Raw genomic sequence first — 5,234 nt, forward strand, 5'->3', positions numbered from 1 at the left:
GTGAAGTCAGCCATTTCATTTTTCATTGAATTGAAAACTTGCTGAAGTTGTTGCAAAGTGAGTGTGAGTGTGGATGAGATTTCACTTGGAATGGGCATTTCTGCCAGCCCACGCGCTGTGTTTAGAAAATCCGCGTCTGTGTCTGTATGCCCGTCCTCCGGCTGCACCTACTCTAGATGGTTTTGTGATGCGTTACGAACTGGGGTGTCGTCGTTGCGTACCTGTTTGCTAGTCATTTTGCAACTCGGACAGACATGTTTGGTTGCACTCCCGCGAATCGCTTTAGTTTCTTCGCGGGACAATTTTAGGCAGGTCGAGTGATATTTTTTAGGGCATTTTGAGCAAGAAATTGTTTCACCGTCCCCTTTTCCCAAGTGGAAGATCGCACGCGAAACACGGCATTCTGTATTATAATATTCATTCATTCTTTTAAAATTATGGCTTCAGCCCAGTGGGGCTATTTCGCCAGTATCAAGGTCGTAGTAGCAAGGTAATACGATTGAAATTGTACGGTTAGTACAAGACAGTGTACGGTGATTTTATTCGCTCTTGTAAAGCGATAGCAGACTTTACAAGAAGCACGTGGACAACCGGCCGTTGACTCCAAAATGGTAGTTAAACGCGCTTCAAGATTAATTCTCCATTCACTGCACACTACGACATTAGTTTACTGTATAATAGGCTATCGATATTACACTTTAAACAATATTAATGAGCAATAAACAAAGGAATTGATCACGACGCGTGACTATCAAGATGGCGCTCGAACCGGAAGTCTGTATTATAATAATTATAGTTTTATTATTAAAAATGTTTATTTGTTATGACACCTGTCACTTCACTGTCACGTTTGACAGGCGCTGTTTAAGGCACTGTTTTAGTCGTGGGGTGTGTGTAAGCCGCTAAGTTACTGACAGCGCCCTCTTTGGGTTACCAATGGCGGTACTGCATCTACGTCAATGAGCGGCGTGGATTATAGGTTATAACCGATCGAATTTAAAAGTTAATTTGTATATTTACGCACTGTTATGGCTATAAAACACGGCACTGACACTGTTCACAAGTTTTTGGTAATGGTTTTGAGTATGGTGGAGTATAGTCCGGGGGAAATTCACTCTGAGGTCACTTTTGTTGTTTTTAGACTATTCACTGCGTAAGTCGCGGAGATAACGTTTGTACACTTGATTTGTTGTATTGTTAGTCAATTAACACTACTGGCACTAGTCCGCGAACCACAAATACATTTTAAATCAATTTTAGTAACGACATGACATTTTCTTGATGTTGCTATGGCGAGCGCCATCTGGCGAAAAAAGTATGCCTTTAAGATTTGAGGAGTTCCCTCGATTCTTTATGGATCCCATCATCAGAACTGAGTTTTGACAAAAACGGGACCAATCTGTATGCATATACACCAAAAAAAGAAATTGCTTAATCGGTCAGGTAAAAAAACGTTAAGGTTTCATATTATCATCATCATTCGCTTGCCCATCATCAGCCTCATTTCGGGTCGACGCAGCATGTCTTTTTCTTTTCATCCACACCTCTCTCTCTCGTCCGTCATCTCATCACACAATAAAAGAATTGAGCATGTTTTCACCTAAAAACCCTCATAAGGTGCCTTTTCCCATGGGACGTCACAAATCTACTTACGACATTAGTGTAACAAAAATTTTTTTTTCATAAAAAACCCAGGGAGGAAAATGGGGTCTACGTTTGTATGGAGAAACAGTTGTCCACTAACGTCTTAACAAACATAATCACTGTTTGAATATATGTAGCGAGGATTTTAAATAGTTATCATTCACCTGTCATATGGCAGGTGAATGACGCTTCATTCACCTACTATTGCATCATTCACCTGACTTTTTTGGACAGGTTAACGAGACGTAATACAAAAGTACACAAATTTGAATAATATGCAGCTTTAACAGACAGGATAGTTTTTATTCCTAAATTAACACACAAAAACGATATAACCGCTATACAATTATATAGTTACGAGTATAAATTGTGGTATCAGTGACATTAACCTGCCGCAAAATCTCATCCACCTGGCAGTTTTAGCCAGGTGAACGATATGCAGGTGATGGGGAAAATGGCAGTTATATCGCGAATACACAAAATGTATTAGCTTGATGAACTACATACTTAGGCATATAAAACTAAACTATTGATTACGTTACATATCTTAATAGTAATGCGATAGGTTACACAATTAGCAAGATATCCACGCCAGGATAAAGAGTACTTACCCATTACAAACTCCAATTTCCCATACTTTGTCGTTTGTGTTTTATTTGCGGAGCACAATAACCACGTCTTCGTCCTACCAGGTGATAGCTGATGACTGACGGCTTCGGCTCGTGCGGAGTGACACGGGAAAGGTGCGGTGGGGGCTATACAATCGTCGTGAACGTGACGCGACAGGTGAATGTTAAGAATTGCCTTGGACAAACTTTGAAGCCGAATAACTTAAAATGTAAGTATAATATTGTTATGCGATAGTAATACTTTAAAAGTTAAGGATATGTGTTAATAAAATGATGATGATGATGTCCTCCCAGACGTATCCGTCGACGGCGACATCCTGACAAATCAAAAAGGGTCTTAACACTCTTAACTATTACGTGCGTGGGCGCGAGCGTGGCTCGCAAATCCAAATTTGGTCTTGAAAGTGCGGCAACACAAAACACAGTAAAGCTGCCCAGACGCGTTGTATGTGTAATTGTAGGAGGGCTTGGGTCGAGTTTTTCGGAGCTGGCGTTTGGCGTCAAGATCTTCAAGTCGGGTGTGTTCGAAGTTATCAAGTCCCGTATTGACAGCAGTTCGCCAGTCCGATCTCCGAGATGCAAGCTCCTCCCACGACTCGCATGATATGCCGGTGGCCAAAAGGTGGCGTTTTAAGACATCCCTGTAGCGCAGGTGTGGGCTACTTTCCCACTTACACTTATACCTACACTACACTTAACTAATATTAATACACTTATATAAAACATAATATTAATATATACAAATATTTATTTACATACATTTTATACATATATTTACATTTATACAATAATAATATACACGTTATATTTTCATATCGTCCGTCAATTCTTGACGGTGCCAACAAGTCGGGTGCAATGCACACGCGCACCGCGATAGCATTCCTTTGTTCAGAGCGGCCGGTTCTGAGACCCGCTCCTGTGCCGGCCGGCCATCGCCGCGCTCCGCTTCAGTCTATGCACATTACTGACGCGAAACGCATGTCGCTTGTGACCGCTAGACGCATTACGTTCGCTATCGCTTTTGCTTTTGTTGACGCTTTATTTCTATTTCTATGTTTCTTCCGTACTGTTACCTTCTGTGTTTCTATCTTCTGAACTTTGGACATTCCTTCTGTGTTGTATATATTATTGACATTATAATATTTATTGGAGAAAGTGGACGTTTGGATTACTGTGGCTGAGATACGTCACGCACCCTATCTACATCCCCATACTGGTGACCCCTGAAGAACGGGTTCCGTCTATTTGGCATAACTTCCGTGACCCGAAACGCATCTGGCATAACCTGTTTGGCAGAAATATTTTTCGACGAATGTTAAATTTGCAGAAAGCTTCAGTTTGTATAATATGCAATAGCCCGAATGTTTCCAAGTCCGAATCTTAAATAAACTACTACTATCATGGCCGAATTTTGATACGAATAATTTTATTTTGCATTTGTTTAAATTTCCGAAATGTGATTTGCATAATCTGTTTAGCATAATAGGATTTAGGCGAATATTTACATCGAAGAAAACGTATTTAGATTCTTTCTATTTGGTATAAATTGTATGACCTAAAACCCATCTGTCATAAGCTACATTTGGCAGAATGTTTTTCGACGAATGTTAAAATTAAAATTCAAGTCTAATTTATATTTAACAATGCATAAAACACCTAAATATGTGGCTGACTGACTCATTAACGCAGAGCCGTAAGTAAAAGCTCTGCCTACGTCTATAATTCGTAAAAAAAAAAACATTATTGTATTGTATTGTAACTTTGGGTGGGAACATATTATTGGCATTTTAGATGTATACATATTTTTAGCTCACAAAACAAACGAAAACAAACTGTTGCCCGAAAAGTGGGTTAGGTTAGGATAAAAGTAGTTAAAACTGCGTCCCCCAAGAAAACGAACTGTTGTCTGAAAAGTGGGTTAGGTTAGGTTAGAACTGCGACCCCACGAAAACAAACTGTTGCCTGAAAAGTGGGTTAGGTTAGGTTAGAACTGGAACCCCACGAAAACGAACTGTTGCCTGAAAAGTGGGTTGGGTTAGGTTAGAACTGCGACCCCATGAAAAAAAACTGTTGCCAGAAAAGTGGGTAAGGTTAGGTTAGAACTGCGACCCAGCGAGAACAAACTGTTGCCAGAAAAGTGGGTTAGGTTAGGTTAGAACTGCGACCCCACGAAAACAAACTGTTGCCTGAAAAGTGGGTTAGGTTAGGTTAGAACTGCGACCCCACGAAAACAAACTGTTGCATGAAAAGTGGGTTAGGTTAGGTTAGAACTGCGACCCCACGAAAACAAACTGTTGCCAGAAAAGTGGGTTAGGTTAGGTTAGAACTGCGACCCCACGAAAACAAACTGTTGCCAGAAAAGTGGGTTAGGTTAGGTTAGAACTGCGACCCCACGAAAACAAACTGTTGCCAGAAATGAAATTATGAGAAAATAATTGTTGCGAATTGGGAAAAATTCGGCGAATTAATTTCCGCCAAAAATATTCGGCCTACAACATATATGATTCTTGCAAGTATGCAAAACATTTCTATGCCATAAGATTTTATGCTTGTAGTACTTTATGCTTAATGGCGAATTATGCAAAAACAAATTATTACAAATAAAATTATGCGAACTGAAACAGATACCAGGTCTCGATTCGGACATTAAATGTATGCCAAAAGATACTTCGATCAATAAAAATTATGCGTAGAGTATGTATGCGCAACAATCCAGTACCAAGTGAGTTTATGCTAACAGTATGTTATGCCTAAAGTTATTATGCACAATAGAATTATTACAAAAAAAAATATGCCAAAGATAGGGGAACCAAATATTCTGTGTAAAGATTTTACCATTTGAAATTACTTGAAAATTTTTCTGTGAAACAAAAATCTATAAAAATTGCCGGCAAAACAAAGCTAAACCATATAAATATAATAATTTTAATAATTTTTATGAGTCATCATTTACTTAAAAAA

The sequence above is a fragment of the Cydia splendana genome, unplaced genomic scaffold, assembly GCF_910591565.1.
Source record: "Cydia splendana unplaced genomic scaffold, ilCydSple1.2 scaffold_75_ctg1, whole genome shotgun sequence".
NCBI lineage: Eukaryota > Metazoa > Arthropoda > Insecta > Lepidoptera > Tortricidae > Cydia > Cydia splendana.